General features: G+C 39.5%; 1 pseudogene; it reads right to left on the reverse strand.

The window, feature by feature from the left end:
- Positions 1-3,271: 3,271 nt before the first annotated feature.
- On the reverse strand, positions 3,272-4,145 carry LOC118651092 (annotated as a pseudogene).
- Positions 4,146-24,826: the final 20,681 nt, after the last annotated feature.

Here is a 24,826-nt window from a genome sequence, read left to right on the forward strand (position 1 = left end):
CTGGGGGTAGGAATGGCAGCACAAAGGGGGAAAGGGAGAAAAGGAAAGGAAACAAGGGATGAAAGCAAGAGAAGCTGCAGCCCCTTTATCATGCCCGGGTTAGTCTTTTTAAACTTCCTACTCATAGTTTTAAATTTTCTCCAACATCTAGACACTTAGAAGTGAAGTCATCTTCCCAATATTCTTTACAACCCCTGCCTCCTCCATGGAGGCATAAACTCATTGATGTTACTGTGCGGAGCTAGAAACTTCCCTCATGAGACTGAAGCCACAGTCCCCGCGGATCTATGTGGAACATAAAGGGATGCATGGCTCCTCTTCTGGGATCTCTGATGTGACACGCAGTGTCTTGTTAACATTGCACTTGGAGCAGAGAAATGAGTCTTGTTGGCTGCCAGGCTCTCTGAGCTTCGGGGATGATGATTCTGCGTTTTTACACTTTCTGGAAAAATAGACGTATCATGCTGCCAAGAAGACTGCACTCACTTGCTCACTCACTCACTGAAACTCTGCTCCTCTGATGCCCAGTCCCTGAATACATCAAGCAGGCAAGTTTACTGAGCTGTTGGAAGCTTGGGCACTGAGGACCCTTGAATGTCCCTAAATATTTGTGCTATTTGCTTTCCACTGTTTATTTTGTAGAAAACAGCTCATCAGTTCTCTGTGCAAGATGTCAGTTTAGCCTTCCATGTAAGAAAATGAGAGAACTGGGAAAGTTAAAAAAAAAAAAAAAACACTTTGTAAAACAAGAGAGAAAAAACTGAAAGGAAAGTCTTGCTATTGTAAACTGCTCTGTGGACTCTAATGCCTCTCCTGCCACTGCCCCTTTCCCAGCCTGGTGGGGGAGAAAAAGCTCTGGCATAAAAGTCAGAAGTTCAGTTCCCACTCTTCCCTTACTCACTGTTTGACCTCAAGAAATTTGAATGACCTCTCCAGGGCTCAGCTTCCTCGCCGTCAAACTTACACATGATCTCTGAGGTTCCTTGCAACTTCAGGTTTTTAAAGAACAGGCAGGCGAACACAGCAGGAGTGAGACCGGAAGTGGGACCCGAGAGAAGAGGCAACAGAGTGGAGGGCCTTTAGACAGAAGGCCGGCATGAAGAGACAGAGAGCCCACTTTTTCTACATAAGGGACTGTCTTTCCTAGAGTGACCCTGAACACCTCAGCTCCGAGGAATATACATATCTGAGAACTGCTACTTTTCTAAATGATGAAATGAACCACTTAGACTAGAAGTAAAGATTCCACTGAAACCAACCAGACTGGTTATGGGGTCCTGGATAGTGGGCCTTTCACAACATCTTGAGGAGGCCCAATGTGTCTGAGAAAGAAGAGGTTATCTCTACTTAACAACAAAATAAACTACTATTAAACTAGAGAAGACATTTTAATAGTGGGAGAGAGGATAATTTGAAATGATTCTATTAAAAGTAATTATCTTTCATTTATATTTCAAAAGGCAGTCGTAAGATATATACATGAAAGATGTAACCTGATATGCCAGTTGCAAATATCATTCAAGCATTGAAAAACCCGAAGCAATGATGGAAGGTTTCCCTTGCAGGTCCTGGCTATAGTTAAGGTCTATTGTTAGTTTCATGGCTGAAAAGCAAACAGAGCATCAAATCATCAAAATATAAAGAACAAGGAAAAATAAAAGCAATTAGTACCTTATGCCAAAGATGCTGAATTTTTAAGCTTGAAAGGATCCTTGAGACCCATCCAACTTCCTCATTTACAGATGGGAAATCCTCTGAGGGAAGGTATTTACACTGTGGAAGCATGAGGGCTTGAAGTAGTTTTGTTTTACTTTCCTAAGAAACTAAACAGTATTACCTAAGTCCTTCCCACCTGAGTATCATACAGACTCAGTTCTAAGCCCCAAATTCACATTAGCAAATATACTATATTTGAGATTTTGTCAGATTTTGCTAGATTTTAACCCTCAGTCCTGAGGGGGGGGGGGGGGGCGGGGGTAGACATTTAACAAACAAAACCACGTACTGCGTGCTAGACTCTATGCTATATACAAGGAGAGAAGCAAAGATGGCAGTGATTACTGCCCTAGCCAAGAACAAACAACAGAGGAATGTTGAAAGGGCAACAGGTGTACAGAGACAGAAATGACTAAATCTGCTTAAAGGCCCTGAGGCTTCTACAGAACTATTTTTATGTGTATAAAGCACTCCATGCATTTGGTTCCTAACCACTGCAGACGCGTAGCTATGGAAGGCCCCTTAAAAGATACCGTGCCTATATGTGCTGCACAAAGCCCTGAAGATCTCCTAGAATGGGTAAGCTAAAAATGTATGAAAATATCCCATTTACCTGAGGCGATCCACAGGTAAAAGGTGACAAGGGCCCATGATGTATCATAGGAGTTCGAGTAGGATGCATTACATACATTACAATCTTTCTGCCAATTAATATCTCACACAAACGTAAAACACACCAAGAACCCCCATTTTGGAAATACATTTCTCCCCACCTCCCAGTGGTGCAACCTGCCAGACATCAATCGCCCTGTCTGCCTCTTTTGGCTGCCCTGTCAATAACAGGCACAGAAGACCCAAAAGGAAGAAAACAAAGGTTAAAAATAAAACATTATGTTTCTGTCAGCTAGACAGCACAGCTTTCCCTGGAATCCACATGACTGCTGAGAGGTACTGGAGAACTTTAAAAATCAGGTTGTCACTTGCTATTTAGAATTGAAATAACAAGCCCATTATATTAGTTGTTAACATTCTGAATAATACTTAAAAACAGTAATCTGCTTATAATTTATCTTCTACTATAACGCCATTATTTCTGGAAAGCTTGCAATAAGACTAAAATGGCCTTATTCCAACCACCAAAATCAATTCCTTTGTACAAATTTGATATAGGAAACCTGTGTACCATTTGCAAACACTCACTGACCTGTGAAGCCTGGCATTCGCACTATAAAATTTAGACCTTATTTGATGAAGTTATTGAACACTGAACTTACCTCATCTAAGGTTTGAAAGCAGCCATACATACTTTCACCTTTTCTCTTTAGGAGGAAGGTTTGGATTGGAGGAAAATCAAGTTATTGTTTGGATTTGGGAAAGACACATACTGTCTAGACTGCACTTAATGAAAGCTCTAAGTTAATTTTGAGTGTGATGCTGAGGTTCATTGCCAAGTAGAAATGATGGAGATTTTTTTTCTCAAATCAAACAAATCTTTCTTGTGCTTTGTACAAAAAGGGGAGAGGGCAGGACACGGGCCGTGGCCATACCCAGGGGTCTAGAAGTGGGCACTGACGTGGTCCATCTCTAACAGGTCATCCAGGATAAGGTCAGGCGTGGTGTGGATATTCTTGGCCAACTCGCTGCACTCTATGGTGCTCAGGTACAGGTAGCCTTTGAGCAGCCCCCTGTGGAGGATGCTCCCCAAGGTCTTCTGCAGAGTGAGTGAGTCCACGTACAGCATCCAGAAAGTGCAGGGGTTGAGGCCAGTGTAGTGGGGCAGCATAGTGGTCAGCACATTCTGCAATATCAGCAGCCACTGGTAGGTCTTCTCCTGCATGGGCAGCAGGAGCCCGATGCCACCATCCAGTGTGGCAAACCATGTGATGTGCTTGTTCTCCCGCACAACCGACTTCTTACTGGGCCCCTCAGCAGCCTGCCTGTTCCCCAGGCACAAGGTCCTCCAGAAGGTGGGGAACCCACGGGGAAGTCTGCCCCATGCAACAGGCACATGCCACCAAAGTTCTCCTTGGCCTCAGGCAGGTACATGTACACTATCGGGCTGAGGTCACAGCCAGACACCAGGAAGCCCAGCTGGGTGCTGTCCACCATGAACTCCGGGCTGTACACTTCCAGGGCCTTGGTGTCTGGGACACAAGCCACAGCATCTTTTTTTAATTTTTTTTTTTATTGGTTAAGGTATTACATATGTGTCCTTATCCCCTCCATTGCCCCCTCCACCCCACCACTCATGCCCTCACTCCCCTGGTGTCTGTGTCCATTGGTTAGGCTTACTAGTATATGCATGCATACAAGTCCTTCGGTTGATCTCTCCCTCTTACCCCCAACCTTCCCTACCTTCCCTCTGAACTTTGACAGTCTGATTGATGCTTGATCTCCTCCTGGTAGTGCAGCAGCGAGATGTTCTTCATGACATCTGAGGGACTAAGGTGAAGTTCTGGATGCTGATCATCTGGTGGATGTACAGCTGATGAAGATGACTTTTAAAAGGCAATAGAAGTGGGGTGAAAAAGATAATGTAATATCTGAACAGGAGTCTATTTCCTGCACTGCATTGCTACTTAAAAGTTTATTTTCATATATGCTAATCTTAGGATTCAGAGGAAATGAATGCTGCACCAAACTATCTGCCATGTTAAAGGAGATAATAAAGAATAGAACTATGCTTCCTTCTTAATATTGTCTCTACAATGATCTATACAGGAACAAATCTCCTGATTTCTCATTGCTAAAGTGCAACCATGGTGGAGAGTGACTTTTAATAGTAAACAGAGGCAGTCCAAGAACACTCAATCTACCTTTTCATAAAAAGAGCAAACTTAGTTGTAGCCATTCAACATTATTTAACAAGATCATGAAAATACAACTCTAATGTCTAGGTTCACATCACTTATGAGGATCCTTCATAAAAAGATTATCTAATGTAAAAGCTAGGAAGGGCCTACACACATTGCCCCAAGTATGGCAAAAGAGTAGTTTTTCAGACTGTTCTGCGATTCCTTGTTGGGTGGCCATGATTTCCTTTAAGCTTTATCAATTCCTTTTTCTCTCTATTTTAAAAATAACTTTATTGAGGTGTGATTTATATGCCATTACTTCACCTGTTTTTAGTATACAATTCACTCCACCCATTCTTTAGAAATTTGACCAATTTGATAAAGCAGACACAATAATTTGGATAAATCTTAAGGCTTCAATTCAGCAGGCAACTGCATAAATTTAATTGCACTTAATAAAATTTAGAAGTCATTTCTGAAATTGTGACTTTGTTTCTACAAATCTTCAAAATGAGCAATTCTTTTTTTAAAAAATGTATATCCATTGTTTATAGTATTACAGACGTCCCCCATTGGCCTCCTCCACTCTTCCTTGCCCCCACCCAGGCCTTCACCACACTACTATTAATATGCATATTAATCCTTTGGTTAATCTCTTTCCACCCAGCTCACTCCCCTTCCCTCTGAGACTGATTAGTTTGTTCCATGCTTCTATGTCTCTGGATCTATTTTGTTCATCAATTTATTTTGTTCATTAAATTCCACATAAGAGTGACATCATGTGATACTTGTCTTTCTCTGATTTGGCTTATTTTGCTTAGCATGATACTCTCCATGCTGTCTTAAAGGGTAAGAGATCCTTCTTTTTTACAGTTGCATAGTATTCCAAACATGTGCAATTGTTTGAAGTATAGGTTATTTGCTAATAGAATTCTCAGTCTTCACTGTAAGATTCGCTTTGAGTCTGGATACATGCATAATTCATGTGAGGCAAGAACACAGTGGGGTAATAGGAAGATGACCTCTGTGATCATGGAAATAAAGGGCTGCACTTTAAAATTAGTAAATAGGGTGTCAAAACATAAGCATACAGACTTACCACAAAAAGCAGAATATCTCTCAGAAAAGTAACTCTCACCATAGCCTAGTAGAAGCTATTAACCAGCTCTATCCATGAGCCTGATTTGGAGGGTGCTGACATGGATGCACCATGTTCTCATAGACTAGTGCTATAAAGCATTCAGACAGAAGTAACTCCTTACAATGCCATGACCACCAAGCAGTTGTTGATAATTTGGCTTCCTATGTAGCTTGTCTACAATGTGAGAGGAGCTAATCAAGCCAATTTGAATATACAGTCCACTTCACATTACCTTTATCAATGTAAATTATAATAGCTAACCATTAGTCATTGCTTGCTATACACCAAACAACATTCTAAGCAATTTACATCTATCTTGTTCAGTTCTCTGGACTGAGAGCTAAGTAACTTATCCAGAGTCACACAACTAGAAAGTAGAGATGCCAGGATATGAGCATAGGAAACATACTTCTAGAACAGTGGTTCGCAACCTTCCAAATGCCACGACCCTTTAATACAGTTCCTCATGTTGTGGTGACCCCCAATTTCATTGTTACAAATTGAACATAATTAAAGCATAGTTATTAATCACAAAAACAATATATAATTATATATGTGTTTTCCTATGGTCTTAGGAGACCCCTGGGAAAGGGTCATTTGACCCCCAAAGGGGTCTCAACCCACAGGTTGAGAACCGCTGATCTAGAATGTGTATTCTTCACCACTGTTTTTCCAATTATCTGATTTTAATCTTCAGGGTCGTTGAGCTTTGATAACACTAATTAGCATCCCAACACCTGTCATTTGTGAAGCACTAATAACTTCATGTTTACAACACTGAAGGGCACATCTAGCCCCAAAACCACAGAGAATTCCCCAAGGACACACCACCCCTGGGTGAGCTGCCATCCCATGGCCTCCAGGAAACATCTCTACATAACTGCCAACCCTGTGCACCTTTACTTTTTTTTTAATTGATTTAATTTAGTCTCCTTTTTCCCCTATTAACCCCACCCGGCCACCCCCACCCAACAGTACATACGCTCACCCCCCCAGTGTCCATGTCCATTGGTTATGCTTATATGCATGCATTCAAGCCCTTTGGCTGATCCCTTACCACCCCTCCTCGACCCTCCCCTGCCTTCCCTCTGAGGTTTCATGGTCTGATCGATGCTTCTTTGACTCTGGATCTATTTTTGTTCATCAGTTTATGTTGTTCATTATATTCCACAAATGAGTGAGATCATGTGATATTTATCTTTCTCCCACTGGCTTATTTTGCTTAGCATAATGCTCTCCGTGTCCATCCATGGTGTTGCAAATGGTAGGGGTTCTTTCTTTCTACAGCAGCATAGTATGCCATTGTGTAGATGTACCACAATTTTCTAATCCATTCATCTTCTGATGGGCACTTAGCCTATTTCCAAATTTTAGCTATTGTAAACTGTGCTGCTGTGAACATAGGGGTGCATATATCCTTTCTGATTGGTATTTCTGATTTCTTGGGATATATTCCTGGAATGGGATTACTGGGTCAAATGGAAGTCCCATTTTTAAATTTTTAAGGAAACTCCATACTGTCTTCCACAGTGGCTACACCAATCTGCATTCCCACCAGCAGTGCACAAGGGTTCCTTTTTCTTCACATCCTCTCTAGCACTTTCCCCTTGTTGATTTGTTGATGATAATCATTCTGACAGGTGTGAGATGGTACCTCATTGTCCTTTTGATTTGCATTTCTCGGATGATTAGTGACTTTGAGCATGTTTTCATATGTCCCTTGGCCTTCTGTATGTCCACTTTCAAAAAGTGTCTATTTACTGGTAGGTCCTTTGCCCATTTTTGATTGGATTGTTTACCTTCTTTTTGTTAAGATATATGAGTTCCCTATACATTTTGGAGATTAGATCCTTATCAGATATAACATTGGCAAATGTGTTCTCCCCTGCAGTGGGCTTTCTTGTTGTTTGTTGATGGTTTCTTTTGCTGTGCAGAAGCTTTTTATTTTGATGTAGTCCCATTTGTTTATTTTCTCCTTAGTTTCCATTGCCTTAGGAGCTGTATCAGTAAAGATATTACTGTGACATATGTCTGCTATTTTGCTGCCTATGGATTCTTCGAAGATTTTTATGGTGTCCTATCTTACATTTAAGTCCTTTATCCATTTTGAGTTTATTTTTGTGTATGTTGTAAGTTGGTGGTCTAGTTTCATTTTTTTGTAGGTATCTGTCCAATTTTCTCACACCATTTATTGAAGAGACTATCTTGACTCCATTGTATGCTCTTGCCTCCTTTGTCAAATATTAATTGAGCATAATGGGCTGGGTCGATTTGGGGGTTTTCTGTTCTGTTCCATTGGTCTATATGTCTGTTCTTGTGCCAGTACCAGGCAGTATTGAGAACAGTGAATTTGCAATATAGCTTGACATCTGGTATTGTGATCCCTCAAAATTTGTTCTTCTTTCTCAGGATTGCGGTGGCTATTTTTTTTTTTTTATTCCAGATGAATTTTTGGAGAGTTCATTCTAGGTCTGTGAAATATGCCATTGGTGTTTTAATGGGGATTGCATTGAATCTATAAATTGCTTTGGGTAGTATGGACATTTTAATGATCTTGATTCTACCAGTCCATGAACACAGTATATTCTTCCATTTGTTTATATCTTCCTCTATCTCTTTTTTCAATGTCATTTAGTTTTCTGGGTACAGTTCTTTTACCTCCTTAGTTAAGTTTATTCCTAGGTATCTTAACTTTTTTTTATGCAATGGCAAATGGGATTTTTTTTTTTTTAAGTTTCTCTTTCTGTGAATTCATTATTGGTGTATAAAAAGGCCATAGATTTCTGGGTGTTAATTTTGTATCCTGCTTCTTTGCCAAATTCATTTATTAAGTCTAGTAGTTTTTTATAGAGTCTTTAGGGTTTTCTATGTACAATATCATGTCACCTGCGAATAATAACAATTTTACTTCTTCTTTTCTAATTTGGATGCCTTTTATTTCTTCTTCTTGTCTGATCGCTATGGCTAGCACTTCTAGTACTATGTCAAACAGAAAGTGGGCATCCCTATCTTGTTCCTGTTCTTAGGGGAAATGGTTTTTAGTTTTTGCCCATTGAGTATGATGCTGGCTGTAGGTTTGTCATATAAGGCTTTTATTATGTTGAGGTATGATCCCTCTATTCCCATTTTGCTCAGACTTTTTATTAAGAAAGGATGTTGGATTTTATCAAATGCTTTTTCTGCATCAATTGATATGATTATGTGATTTTTGTCTCTCAGTTTGTGTATGTTATATATCACGTTTATTGATTTGCAGATATTGTACCATCCTTGCATCCCTGGAATAAATCCCACTTGGTTATGGTGTAAGGTCTTCTAATGTAATGCTGGATCTCATTTACTAGAATTTTTTTGATGATTTTAGCATCTACGCTTATAATTCTCTTTCTTTGTGTTGTCTTTATCTGATTTTAGAATTAGGATAATGCTGGCTTCATAGAAAGAGCTTGAAAGTGTTCCTCCCTCTTAAATTTTTTGGAGTAGCCTGAATGTTTGGTAAAACTCCCCTGTGAAGCTGTCTGGCCCAGGACATTTGTTTGCTAGAAGTTTTTTTGTTTGTTTGTTTGTTTGTTTTTGTTTGTTTGTTTTTTATCACTGCTTCAATTTCTTCCATAGTTATTGGCCTATTCATATTTTTTCTTATTCTTCCTGATTGAGTTTTTAGAAGGTTTTATTTTTCCAGGAATATGTCCATTTCGTCTAGGTTGACCAGTTGTTGGAATAGAGTTGTTCATAGTATTTTTTTTTTACAACCTTTGTATTTCTGTGGGGTCTGTTGTTATTTCGCCTCTTTCATTTCTGATTTTATTTATTTGTGTCTCTCTTTTTGCTTCTTGGTGAGCCTGACTAGTGGTTCATTAATCTTGTTTATCCTTTAAAGAACCAGCTCTTGGCTCACCTGTGGGTGAGCTGCCATCACATGGTCTCCAGGAAACATCTCTACATACTGCCATGCCTTTGCACCTTTACTTTTAAATTCCTCACTTGAAAAAAATTAATTATGTTCTTGTTTTATTTCTGCAGTTTTAATTTGACTGTGTTCACATTATGTGTCAGTTAAGATAATACGATCCCTTATAACATTGGGAATGCAAGAAATTAGATTTGTTGTTTGGATTAATTCAGAATGTCAGTGTTCAGCCTCCTGATTGTGAAAACCAAATCTCCAGACTCTGCTTTGAGGTCTTCCAAATATTGGAAAATTTTTAAACTGTCAAATTTAGACAGTTAAAGACATGGACATGAACATGATGGGAATTAATGTGATTGCCGATTCCAACATGTCATGCTTGGAAATTGGAGTCAGTTAATAAACAATCTAAATCTTCCTCCTCCATTATTTTTATTTCTTAAAAGTAGGTGAATAATTTTGACTTGTTTTCATGTCCTACCTAGTTAAATAGCGAAAACATACATTTCTGAATATGGCATCATGTTAGTGAGTGGTATTTGCCTACTGACTCCACTTTCAGTATGATTTTGACAATACATTACTATGCTTTTAAAAGATAAAGTATTTTTACAGACATCACTCATCAAAATTCAACACTTCCCAAAATGTGCTATGTGGAACATTAATTACATAAAATATTAACAGAATTAATCGCCCCAAAATTAAAAAATTATAAGGCTTCCCTGTTTTGTAGTCTGAGATTAACATGCACTTTATAAATCTTAACCTCAAAAAGTCTCAGAATTGGCGAGAGGGCAGATTTTAGCTACTGTAATACATTTTAGTTTCTCAGAAACACTGAGTTAAATGAGTCTCTTTAATGAAAGACTTCTCAGAACCTTTCATTTACTACATATTGTATATTGTAAGTCTCTAAGGGAAGATGAAAGTATATAAAAGTGTTCCTCTATCTGTGGTGATGAATGAGTTTGGAGTTCTTTTCCCAATTCATAGAAGAGCATTATTTTACTAAAATAAAATAAGAGTAATTTATTAACAAATTGAAGTAAAAATTCAAAATATGGTCAATTTTTATTATTAGATTTACTAGATGTGAAATTATATCAAATTTCTACTCGACTCTAAATGTATATTCTCTCTCAGGTTTTGTATGTGTCATGTCACAGGCAGGAAACAAGCTGTAAACTGGCATCAGTCCATAGACCATGCCTTGAGTAGCACTGGATATAGGATTTAATACACATATTTGATCACAAATCATAATTCAGATAATGTGTCTTGTGTTCTAAAAAACAAAACAAAAGAAAAAACCTAGAAATGCTGCTTTATTTTCAAAATCTGCTTTATTACTCAATTGCCATAAGAGGAAAATCATCTAAATGAATTATCAAGCAGTAAAGTTGAATTGTGTTCTTTTAAAATTAAGTGTAGACATGGTCAAAGTGAATTGATGACTTAGTTTGACCTGCAAAGGTGGGGCAGAATAGGAAAGAATGAAAAAATAACTACTTGGGTATTATTCTCTACTAATATCTGCAAAGTCCAACCAAAGCAAAAGCTAGTAAGAAAAGAGAAGAAAATATATGCAACATCTACTTTCAGTAGAGTTTATTTAAATACATTGCCACAAGGAGATAGATTCTTCCATCCTAAAGGTAACAGCATGCTGTGCAAACCACAGGAGTCCCTGGAATTTCACTAACCTGATTCTAGTTTCCCCTCTAATCATTTTGGATCAATCACATTTTGACTTGACAATTTTGTACCCAGTAATGTGTCAGATTCTATATCTTTCAGATTTTGAACTGATTTTGTGATATACAAGTCCAAAGTTTTCTTAAGAGCTGTTGGTGTTTTGCCTAAGGTTTTGTTAAGTTATAAATGTTAAGTTATAAAATCATAAGACACAGTTTTTTTAAAAATTGTGCCCTCTTCTAGAAAAAAAGATTAATTGTGAAATTCAACTCAAAGTTTGAACCAATGGGAGTCCTGAAAAACAACCAAAGGACTTATATGCAAGCATATAGGCCTAACCAATGGACACAGACAACATGGGGGTGAGGGTATGAGTGGGGGGAGTGGGGGGTAATGTGGGGATAAGGACACATATGTAATAACTTAATAAATAAAAAAAATTTAAAAAAGCAAATAAATTATGTTGATGTTGTAATTTTGACACTGTTGTTCAAACCCAAACCCAATTGCACTTAAATATGGTTTCAGGTGATAAAACTGCACACTTCCTACAGCAAAATGTTTTAACCAGAACTTAAACATATAGGAAGGTGTTGGTGACTGTCTCTGTATCCTCTGTATCTTCAAAATGGTTTTTTAAAAAGGTGGAAACTTGTGCTATACATACATGAAAAAAGCACTGAATAATGGTAATTATAATGGAAATGCATATTACAATAGAGGAAATGAATTTAGAATCCTTTTTAAAAAAGAAATAATTTTTTAAAACTAAATGAAAGATTCTGAGACAGGGATAGCATTGTCAATATTTGAGGTCAAAATTATCATTCATTATTCTTTTACCAAAGACTGTCTCAGTTGTCTGGAAGTTCAGAGCCAGTAGTAGAGTCAGAGAAAAAAATAATACTATTATTAAGACTATCTCCACCTACCTAGGGAACTCATAAGTAAAATGTCATTGGTTTCAGGTTACCTTTTCTTTCCTGTACTGTTCTTACTTTTGCTAATGTCCCATGTTAACACATGGGAGGGTCATTATCTTACTGCAGGCAAACACATGAGAATTGAAAATGATGATGGAAATTTTGCCTTCTCATTGAGTCAAAGTATGCCACGAGTTGCTTGACATTATGTTGTAAGCAGGGTAAGCCCTGTAGGAGGGTACTTATTATATGTGCTGACACGTGAGAAGCAGCATAATCTTCACTTTGTCCTCCAGATTTCTTCTTGCCACCTCAGATTTCAGTGGCAGCTACAGTGGAGAGTTCTGTGAAAGTACAACTCACATTCCACTGATGTGCCTTCCTCATGCATCCCCTGGTACCTTTCTGCTTACTGCCCCAGGACCTTTTCTAATGCTACTGAGTCTCCTCTTTCCACACAAACATGCAATCCAGATGTGCAGGGGAGCAAATGCTCCCTCACAGCCAGGAGAATGTGATCCTGGGGATAAATTCTCTGGCCTTTACTCCTTGAGAAGACAGTTTTAAGAGAAATTCTACTTGCTACCAGGAAAGAATTAAGCCTCATTGCTTATAGCAGTGACTTAGAAAATGCACCCTTAACATGGGCTTTTCTTCTTTCTCCTCTTCCTCTCCCAGCTCCTTCACTTCTTTTTTCCTGGGATCAATTCCCAAAGAATCTATCTGCATCAAGCCCTTGACTCTGGCTCTACTTTCAGGGAAACCAACATAAGACAATCATTAAAAGGGTATATTTATTAGAACTCAAAGTTTGGCAGGAAATATGTGCAAGAAAATAAATAATCAGAATTAGTACGGCAAGTGTGTTGATACAGAAAGTATGATGGGCCATAGTCAAAACTGATCTCCAGCTATTAAGAACTGCCGTGGAGCCCTAGTTGCTTTACCTCTGGTTAGAATGTTGGCGCATGGGCAAAGGGTCACTAGTCCAATTCCCAATCAAGGGCACATACCCTAGTTGCAAGCTCAATCCCCGGCCTGGATCAGGGTGTGTATGGGAGGCAACCAATCAATGTGTCTCTCTCACAATGATGTTTCTCTCTCTCTCCCCCTCCTCCTTCCTTTCCACTCTCTCTAAATATCAATGGAAAAATATCCTCAGGTAAGGATTAAAAAAATAAATAACTGCCATGGTGCCCAGCTTTTAACACAGTTCACTACTTCTATACGACTTAGTATATAATGGCTACACTGGGTCCCAGAGGGCCTATCTACATCAACCTGGCTCCCCCAGTCTCTCTCTTAGATGCCCAAGAATGCCTCGCACTCTGGCAACTGAAAGAATAAAACCAGGGGCTCCTAGGACCTCACTCCAGAGCCATGACTATTGAATGGTCTTTTTGACCATGTTGATGCTACACTAAATATTAAATATTTAATACCATCTTGGTTATCACAATCATAGGAAATACACCTAATTTTAGGTATGGGGGAAGGATTATCAAGAAAGTTATTACTAAAGAACTGACACTAAAGTTGGAAAGGTGTTGCTCACACACAAAAACAGCTTATACAAAAGCACAAAGATGAGAGAAATTATAGTACTTTAGAGGAAGCAAACGAAATCCAGCATGGCTAGACAGGAGTATAAATAGACCACCACATCACATAGGTTCTCCTAGGTCAGGGTAAGAGTGGAAGTTTTTCCTAAAGCCATTGTAGGGAGAAAGGCTCTAATCAGAGAGGTAACACCCCACCCCCAATCTAACTCAGGGGTTTGAGGTCCATGCCCAGGACTGGATATGCTCCTTAAATGAGATTTTTTCAATGGCTTTCCCTTTTAAAAAGTGAACTTTTATTGTCTGCTTGCTTCCAGCATGACAGGCACAATTAATTTCTTTGTATTAAGTCATTAAATCCTCACAACAGATTTGTAAATGAGGCCCTATTATTATCCCCACTTCACAGGTGAAAAAGTTGAGTCAGAGAGAGGGGAAGAACTTTGGCCAAAGTTATAGTGCTAGCAAGTAGCTGTGCTGGCTCCTGAATTCCCATGTTTTACACCTTAGAGTCTAATGCAATTTCAAATTAAGCACATGAAATTCAGAAGCTGTTCTATAGAGTGTTTTTCTCAGAGATAGTGCTCAGTTTCAGTAGCATGAATCTATCCAGATTAATAATGAGTTGAACAGAAACCCAAGACTCAATTATAGAAGTTTGAGTCTAAAAACACATCGTGTTGGGTCAGCAAATCCCCATGCCAGTGATGAATTTCACCACATCATAAATATATAATGTACAGAAAATAGATGAAAACTCAATGGTCAGTCAATGATTGACATTATAAAGAACATAGTTGGGATTTGGAGAGTAAGTGGAGAAGAAAAGGGTGAAATATTTATAGGTTTCAACTTCTCATTTACGAGTGAATGCAAGTGTGAGTGATTCAAACATCCTTAGTGGGTACCACAGTCGTGGAAGACATGCAAAAATAGGAATCATGCTTCCAAAACATGGAGACATGCTTCCCAATCTCTAGTTTACACTTCTTAACAGAAAACCAAGATACATGCATAAACAAGTACAGCGTAAGGTAGGATGCTATAAATGCTCTGAGACTGTCCAAATAAAGTACCAGGGCCTTTGGAGGGCAGATCAGGGAAGGCAGTATGCAGAATATAGACTTTGAGGTGGGTATTGAAGGTAGAGATGAGGAAGGTGGAAACGTTCCAAAGAGAAAGGAGAGCAGAAGCCAAAATGAGAGGTAGTAAATAACATTTTGTAATTGTGGACATAGTAAGTAATTGAGATTAGTTCTGTGTAGAATTACAGAGAGGAGTGGAAAACATTCATTCATTTAATATATTTGTATTCAACATTGTGTTTGGCAATGTGAATGGATGGATATGCTGGCGGGGGAGGGCCTTATTTCCAGTGGGAGTGGCAGACAATAAAGAAGAAAACAAATAAACAAAGTGATTAAGTTGAGATAAGTGACCTGAAAACTGCAAAGGTACATTGGTTTTGCAAGTGTGGAGAGCCTGCAGTGCCAGACAAAAGCCTTGGATGCCCTTTCACAGGCAATGAGGAATCACTGAGGGTTTCTGGTCAGAAGTGTGAACAGGAATAGCAACCAAAGTGGATTTTTCAGATCTCTAGATAGGATGTAAGAGGAAGAACTGGATTCAGGGGACTAGTCAGGAGGCTACTGCTCTAGTCCAGGCAAGAGTTAACGAGGAGCTGAATTAAGGTAGTGAATATGGAAATTGAAAAGTGTATATGGGAGAAAATGCTGAGGAAGGAAACACAGGCCTTGGTAGGTAATTGTATGTGGTAAACGAGCACCTGCTCAACCAACAATTATAGTTGTGCTGCTAGCAACTTGTGGAACTAGAAATGTCTTTGAGGTTTAAAAAAAATTTTAAATTCTGATATAATATCTATTTGTAAATGTCTAATAGTCCATCAAATCCAATATTTGAGTCCCTATTGTATACTAGGTACTGCCATGGGTGTTTCCAATAAGTAGATAAAAAGCCTGTAATTTGAGTAACAAATCTGAGCTGAAAAGGAGACATGTATGGGAATTATTCATATAGACATGATCACTGAAACTTTTAAAAAATGTGATAATACTGAGACACATCTGACATTACATGTCATTGAGAATTCTTTTTATTTTTAGGTAGAATTATTTTTCTAGGCCATAGACAAAAGATGATGCTAAGTACCTTCAGAAATATTTTCTATCAGGGCCACACTTGGCTTTTATGTGAATCTCTAATGCAATTTGCCTTAGGAGACTTCAACTAGCACTGGCTCGAATCCTCTTGGCTCTTTCTATTCCCTCCAAGAAGATGGCTTTGGGGTTAAAACATATTTGCAATTCTGAAATGATACCTATTTGGAAATGTCTAATAGTCCATCAAGATCAATAGCTGAGTTCCCATTTTGTACCAGGTACTGCCATGGTGCTGCCAATGAGTAGATAAAAAGCCCATGTGGTGCCAGAAGCCCAGAAAACAACAGTTCTACTGCCAGAGCATGAGAAGCAGCTCTACATGTCATTTTAAAGTTAATATGCTCTACTTCAGTGCTTTCAGTATTTCTAACTACGAATTGAATAACTCACCTTTTCATTAAAAAAATAAATTAGAATTAGGAAAAAAACATTCTCAGCTACCCAAGCTATTGCTCATGTCTATGTAGGTCAAGGGGAGCAGCCCAGACATCAGTGACCATATGAGGTCACTCACTTGATAGCAGGCAGGACACGGGGGGCAGACAAAAGGAGCCTCTGAAGTCTGAAGTCTAGCTTGAAAATCTATCCCCATATTGCTAGTTTTTGTTCTGGTGCGATGTTTCCTTGAAAGTAATTTCATGTGGGGACTATAATGGATAGAGGTGAAGAGGAAACAAGATTGCTCATGAGATATTTGTTGAAGATGGGTAATAATGACCAAGTGGCAGTTCATCTTACTATTTATTCTCTCTACTTTTGTATGTGTTCACATTTTCCATAACAAAAGAGCACAATTGTCATTTGAAATATATTCCTAGAAGTAGATCTGGGCTTTGATGCTTCCCTCTGAAAGAAACAGGAAGATGCTGTAGAAAAGCCAGTGTTCCCAAGAGCTGTTTGCTGAGAAAGTCATAAATAGTATCTACCTCACAGGGGACTTATCAAGGTAGATTGAGCATACACCTTTACCCCACATTCTCAGAAAGAAGCATAATGAAATAGAAAAAAATGTTACACAAAGGAAAATTGATTCAAAAGAGCATTGTGAATAGGAGGTCGATTTTCATTAGGGGACACTGCTGAAGTTTGGAAAGATAGAAATAAACAGAATCATATTGAAGTTTAACCTGGACAGAGGAAAGGGCTGCAGTTGAAGTAGAAGCCACTCTTCATTACAGAATCTTGGAGAGGCCTAAACTCAAAATATGAGGAGTAGAACATCAATCAGGGTAACCACCAGTTGGTAACTCTGTGCAGAGATGCTAACAGTAATGGTGTTGCCTCCCAGAGGGAAGCAGGAAACCAGCTCTCTGAAGAACCTGAATTAGCTATGTGGGGAGGACTGAGGCTAACATGCCTGGCTCACAGACACTAGTTTGCAACCACTCCTTTGTAAGAACAGTGCTCTTGGGAAAGCAAGCCACACAATGCCAGAAGAAGCCTTGCCAGCAACCTAGTATTGAAGACATCAATGTGAACAGTCCAGGAACTCAAGACAGTGGAGGAAAGAATAAAGGTAAACAAGCTGGAAAAGTAATCGCAAATGAAATAGAGATAAATTAGGAATAAAAGATAACTTTTATACATAATTAGTAAACTCAGAGAGATTTCAAAAGATAATTCAGCCATTAGAAGAGGATTCTATGAATAATAGAAATCCTAGTGAATTCAAAATGAAAATTTTGATCACAGTATGAAAAATTTAATAGAAGATATAGAAGATAAAGGTGAGTCAATCTCCCAAAACACAGACCAAACTTACAAAGATGAAAACATCACTTCAAGATATCCAAGATATTAATCTAATTAAAGTTCCAGAAGGAGAAACCAGAAAAAAATGACAGATAATAATTTTTAAAAAATAAAAATAAAGTTTCCCAGTGCTAAGAAAAAGAAAGTCTAGTTTGAAAGAACACACTGGCTGAAAGAAAAACAAAACAAAAATCTACACCTAATTACAGCCTCACAAAGTTGAAATGTTATCCTATCTAATAAAAGAGTAATATGCAAATTAACTGTCACTCTGTGACAAAGATGGTGGCGCCCATAGCGGCCGGGGCGGTACGCTGGCAGCATCGCCCTGGCAACATGAGCCCAGAAGGCAAGCTTGGCCTGCAGGCAGCAATTAGCAACCCGGGAGCAGGCAAGTGCAGACCGAAAGCAGCAGCCAGCAGGGCCTGCTTGCCCATCACCATGGTGTGGAGCAGACAGGCCCCGCAGGGAGCAGAGAACCACAAGGAGCAGGCCTAAGCTGTCAGTAGGACATCCCCTGAGGGTTCTCGGATTGGAGAGGATGCAGGCTGGGCTGAGGGACCCCCCCACCCCTGCACGAATTTCATGCACCAGGCCTCTAGTCACTATATAATGTAAAAATAATCATATGGCTGACAGAATTTGGTAAAAGAAAAACATACTTTTCATCTTATGTAATAAGGAGTCAAGAGACATTGCTTACATTTGATATATCAAAGAGTAGAGGTTTACACTTGAAATCATAAAGGTAACCAGTAGAGGATCTGAAAATAATTAGTAACAAACTGATAGAAGTAAAAGGAGAGAAAGACACAAGTTGGTGTAAATATGCTATATTCTTCATCTTTCACAAGACAGTGGCAATAGATACTTCCTGAAATCAGTAAATTGTGGTATAAAAGCACAGTATTCAGAATTTATACAAATAACTACTTGAATAACTCAAAATAGCAAGAAGAATTATTAATAGAAACAAACAAACAAAAAAAAAAACAAAGCAAAACAGTCAGCATGTCAGCCTCAGTCCTCCCCAGTGGTTTGTTAATCTGCCTCAGAGAGCTGGGCTCCAACACACCACAACTCTTAGAAGCTCTGCTCAGAGTCGTGGGGAAGTGGTTGGAGATGGTTACCTGGGGGGCATTAACATAGGAGGTCTGGAGCCTGGGAAGGGGTGGTGGAGTAATTTCTAGCCAGACTTTATGTACCTGAAATAGAATACATATGTTTAATTTAAATTAAAAAACTCTCATCACTGAATCAAAAAAATCTGAGCTTATGACTATTTTCAAATACATCACTGATACAGACTGCACCAAGTATGGGCAGAAGGATATGTGGCAATATTGCCATCCTATATAATAAAGAGGTAATATGCAAATTGACCATCACTCCAACACACAAGATGGCCGCCCCATGTGGACACAAGATGGCCAGCAGGGGAGAGCAGTTAGGGGTTACTGGGACAGCAGAGGTAGGAAGTTGGGGGAACTAGGCCTGCAGGGGAGGGCAGTTGGGGGGAACCAGGCCTGCAGAAGAGGGCAGTTGGGGAGGGCCAGGCCTGCAGGGGAGGGCAGTTGGGGGTGAGCAGGCCTGCAGGGGAGGGCAGGTGGGGGCAAACAGGCCTGCAGGGGAGGACAGTTAGGGGCAACCAGGCTGGCAGGCAGGCATGCAGTTGGGAGCCAGCAGTCCTGTATTGTGAGAGGGATATCCTACTGCCCGTTTAGGCCCGATCCCACCTGGATCAGGCCTAAAAGGGCAGTCAGACAGCCTTCGAGGGGTCCCAGATTGGAGAGGGTGCAGGCTGGGCTGAGGGACAACCCCTCCCCCCATGCACAACTTTCATGCACTGGGCCTCTAGTGATTAAATAAAATGTTAAGTGTATGGCAGAAATGACTATGAGTCATTGTGGAGAGAATTTTCATAATAGAGACCAGTATTGCCATAGGTAGTTCAGTTGGATATTTGCTAATGCTTTTAGTTGTTTGTTCCATGAATTATTTTAATATATTAAATGCATAAAAATAAACTATGCTTGGAAAATAAAATGTGTACATTTTAACTAATAGCAAACATCACCATAAAATATATACATATACAAACATAGTGACAGCCTATTAGTGAGCAGAGAAAAATATACATATGCAAACGGAAACAGATTAATACATTAAAATACACTGACCTACTATTACTGAAAAGAAATAGCATATGCATATGCAAACAAACACAAATTCTAATAAAATTATATAACGTACGCAGGAGACAATTAACAGCTTACACTAGATGAGGGCTGAATTACTAAAACACAATGGAAATAAGATTACTGACCTTGAACAATAAATGCTGTACAGGTACAATCTAAAATGTCAGTGGAAAGAGAAAAACAATAGTAATATTAATGACAACATATTTGACTTTCCAACAGTGGAGCTATTGATTATGTCCTGCGGCACATTGGTTGGAAACAACCATTTGTCTAATATAATTTTATTTTAGTTATTATTCCCAACAGCTACTTTTTTAAATAGCAAGTGCAAAATCAAATCAGATTTGAAAATTTCAAAGCTTTTTCTCAGTGAGTTGAAGTAGACAAAACCTCAAAATAGAAACACATTTTAAAGAAAGATCAATTTGGCCAAGCAAGGCCACTGATTTCAGAAAATCATACTTTACATTTGGGTCAACATTTATTTAAGTATCTCTGAGTCTGTCTCAAATCGGCAACCCAGAGTCCATAAAAACAGCTCCTGCCAACCATAAAAGGGCTACACACAGAGAACTGCGACAAGCCCCTGAGCAGGCATTCCATTTGTCTGGGTCCACTAAGTTTCACTGGAATGCAAGCAGCCTTTCGGAAGATAAATGCCTTAGAAGAGATAGGGATACTGGCCTATGGGGGATGATAGAGATGACATATCTGGACCAGCTATCATTCCAAAGTTAGGAAAACATCAAAACCTCCCTAATCCCACCAGCTTTGAGCAACCCTGAGTCTGCTTCTCTCCCTCTCTCAAAAGAGTGCAGCTTCTAGCGGCCGGTAGCTTGCCATATTTTTTCATAAGATCAGTCTTCTCAGTGGTTACCTTTCATCTTTAACGAGTTGTGGAGCACAACGTACCATTCCATATTCTTGAGAACATGTTATTTGCGAGCAATCTGAAGATTAATATTATTTCACCTATTAAAAAGAACGCTAGTCTCAGTAATGCAGGCTTGCAGCCAGGGAGACTACTACACTGCTGATTTGCTGCCTACTTCAATAATAGAATCACGCCATAATGAAACATTTTTAACCTATGGTAATTTAATTGCAGAAACCCTGTCTGTTTCAACAAAAGCCTTCCATAAGTAGCTTTAAAGATTAAGTTAGGGGAGGCGACTGTCGCGCCCTCTCCCAGTGGAAGTGTGTTACATTGTACTGCATCCCTGACTTTCTACATGGCACAATGGCAGGCGTGGATCTTCTTAACTCAGCTCTGAAATTAAAACTCAGGCTTCTAAACCAATGAATCATTCTGCACAGTTGAGGGAGTTAGCTTTCAACCAACATCAGAACTTAATATTCCAACTGTGTTGAGAATTACAGAAGGGGGAATAGGGAGAATCTTCAGACAGATATAATGATAGTATAATAATTAGGTAATGACAATAGCCAAAATGTATTCAGCTTTGAATGTGTGTCATGAACTGTACTAAGTATTTGACTGTATCCCTCAAAACAACCCTGGAGTAGGGTCTTCACTGCCTCAGTTTCACAGAAGGTTTGGCATGAGCACCTGTGTTACTCTGCTAGGGCTGTGGAAACAAGGTACCACAAGTTGGGTGGCTTAAACAATAGAAATTTAATGTCTCACAGTCCTGGAATCTAGAAGTCTGAGATAAGGGTTAGCTCTTTCTGAGGCCTGTGAGGAGGAATCTGTTCCATACTTCTCCCCCATCTATGACTTCAACAGATGGATTTATAGGGCATAAAACTCAATCCTCAGGCAAACTGTAGTCTAGGCAATGGGGTGACCTTTCCCAGTCCCCTTCTCTGCCTTAAATTGCTTTCCCTAGGACCTGGCCATGCTTACATTTTAAGGTTTACTATAGAAGTACACTGTTTCCTACCTACACCTTAGACCTACCAATGCCAAGTGAAGGGAATCCTTGTGGCTCTGAGGGATCCAGCCTAACTCACCAGGAGACTGTGATTTTCTCAGAGTAGCCATGAACTGTGCGTCCTTGACACTCTGGTAGAAGTATAACGCTGGTCAAAGATGCTGGGAGTCCCAGCTCAGTTCCAGCAGATACAACTTCCTCATGTGATATCCCTAGTATGGGCATGACCTGACATTCTAGATCATAAAATGTGTCTGGTTGTGAATAGAGTGTTTCCTGGGGATTTCTTTGTGATGACAGCATGTTTTGAGAGTTCCTGAAGATCCCACATAAACTACTGAGTGTTATACACAGGGAACCACAGAAAAGCAACTGAGGGTTGGAGAGCAACTGTGTGCCAGCAAGGGAAGTTAAAGGAAACATGTAGAGAAGGAAGTAACCTACAAGGAATGAGAAACAAAACATATTTATTGCCTCTCCCCCTTCAGGTAATCATTTAACATCCATATTCTTACCAATAGTGACACCTCACTTTCCCTTCATTTGCAGAGATCTAAAATGGAACCAGGCTTCTGAATGCATGAAATTTGGACAGGTGCCTTCCAGGGCAAGCAGCCTCCGGCACACATTTTGTGGTTTATTAACATCATTACTGAGTCTCAACACAGAAATGTTAAAATCAAACAGCAATCTTCACAGCCTTTTTTCCTAGACTGAAGGACAGCCACTGGGTGTTTTAAGGAAACAGAAAGCTCTAACCTTGCTGTGATCACGATGCATCCGTGGGAGGGCTTCACAACAAAACAAGATTCATACAGGGTTGCCTCATGCTGCCTTCCAAACCACCAGGATTTGTTAGGGAAAACAGTATGGAAATAGATCCATTTCCCCACAATTACTATCCTGCTTCATGTATCATGGTATGGCATGTGTCTTTCCCAGAAACACCAAACGGAAAAGTATCAGCATTTAATAGGACGGTATCAAAAATGATGAGATTGATTCTCCCTGACTTAACATCTCTAAATGATTTGCCTGAGATTGTCCAAAACACCATGATCCTTGGGAAGGCTCAGAGTCATTAATTCCCAGGCCACTGCTGCAAACAATAGCCCATGCACTTCATCACCCTGTCAGGACTCAGCACACCTGACTTTGGTCCTGTGATATGCTCCCTATTGCACTCCCTGAGTTCCACTTGCTGTTCTTCAAGAGTAGATTGTGTACATGGTTGATACCTTATGATTATAATTCGGCAGCACCCTGTTACCTTATTAATTGGGTGAGCACTGTCTAATTTATTAGTGCAGGAGCACTGGGTGTTTTCTTTACTTATAATTGTTCTGGGCACAGCCAGGGAATCTAAAATTGGAGGGGCTGGGAGTGATTAGCCCTGCCTGAGGGAAGAGAATATAATAATCCCTTCTTGCAAATTCAAACTGATCCTCCAGGTAGAACAGGTGACTAAAGAAGGACAGAAACTGTCACAGCATCCACTCCTACCTGGCTGCCCACACTCCTCCCCCAACCCTGCCCCCACAGACCCCAGGAACGCAAGGAAGCTGTGCCATTTAAGAAGTAATTGCCTTTGATGACTCTAATTGACTTCTTTTTCTGTGTGAACAACATGTGTATTTATTCATTTCCATTATATATACATATTTTCCTTTCAAATATCTTTATTGACACACCGAGAAAAGTAGTTTTTCAGAAGATATGCAAAGAAGAAAATAAATGTGATGTGGTCAGTCATGCAAGCCCTTGTGATTCATCCACAAAGCAGGTGCCTATGCAACTCTGACTCATAACATTTGCATAGCTCAAGTTGGAGAAAGGAATCTAGCTCATTCTACATTCACATATCTTCCCACCACCTTTCTTACAGATGAATAATCAGAGAAGCAGGGCAGCACTGTGCTAGAGATCACTGACTTTTGTCTCAATACCATAAGATTCCAGAAGTATCTTTTGGATATAGAAATAAAAATAAAAATCTCTTATAATGTCTAAAGGTATCAAGGGACCTTGTGACAGCTTCAAAATGCCTATTGTATTTTTAACTCTCATTTGGAAAGAACAAAAATATTTCAAAATTAAGTCCTGAACTCAAATCTATAATGTTCTTTCTCATTTAATTCAGTTCTTATTATCATAATATTATTTGCAGAAGTAGTTTTATTTTCATATGCTACCTCTTTTTTATAGTTTACTTTTTATTTTTTAATTACAGATTACATTCAGTATTTTTTGTATTAGTTTTAGTTGTACAGCATAGTGGTCAGACAATCATATGCTTTACATTATTTCCCCCAATATTTCCACTTGGCACCATACGTAGTTAGTACAATACTAGAGGCCCGGTGCATGAAATATGTGCACGGGTAGGGTCCCTGGCAGCTGCTGGCTGCCGGCCTGGGCCTTCCTTTCCCTGCCATGTTCTGTGCCATCCCCTGGTGGTCAGCACACATATAACTCCCAGTCCGTTGAACTCCTGCCTGTGGGGACAATTTGCATATTAGCCTTTTATTAAATAGGGTTATTGACTTCTAATTGACTTTTGAGCAGCCCTGAGAGGTTGAGGAAAAATGACCTGCCTTACAACCTTTACAACTTACCTTACTCAGGAAGAAGGGCTAAGTGGATTCAGCTTCTGAACATCAAGCAAGTCTTACATAAACTTTGACCTTTTATATCGAAGAGGAGACAGCTGATAGCAAGACGTCTTCTTCCCAAAGGACTTGAGTAGCAGAGAGAGTGCTTGCCTTCCCTCTCCGGCCTTAGGCTTGTGGTCAAAGAGACAATAAGATGACTTGCAGGGATAAATGCAGGAAGAAGAGAGAAGCCAGGGATCCTGAAGGACTTATGGGTGGGTATGGAAGGAATGTGACATTTGGTCAGTACCCACGGAAATCCTGAATGGCTTAAGGCTAGCTTACTTTGGGATTTTTTTTTTTACCTGACAGAATTCAACTTTATTTCTCACACTGACACTTTGACAATAGCTCCAGTTTCTAGACTTACATTTAACTCTAGGAAATAAATTCAGGCCA

Source organism: Myotis myotis, unplaced genomic scaffold, assembly GCF_014108235.1.
Source record: "Myotis myotis isolate mMyoMyo1 unplaced genomic scaffold, mMyoMyo1.p scaffold_m19_p_3, whole genome shotgun sequence".
Lineage (NCBI taxonomy): Eukaryota > Metazoa > Chordata > Mammalia > Chiroptera > Vespertilionidae > Myotis > Myotis myotis.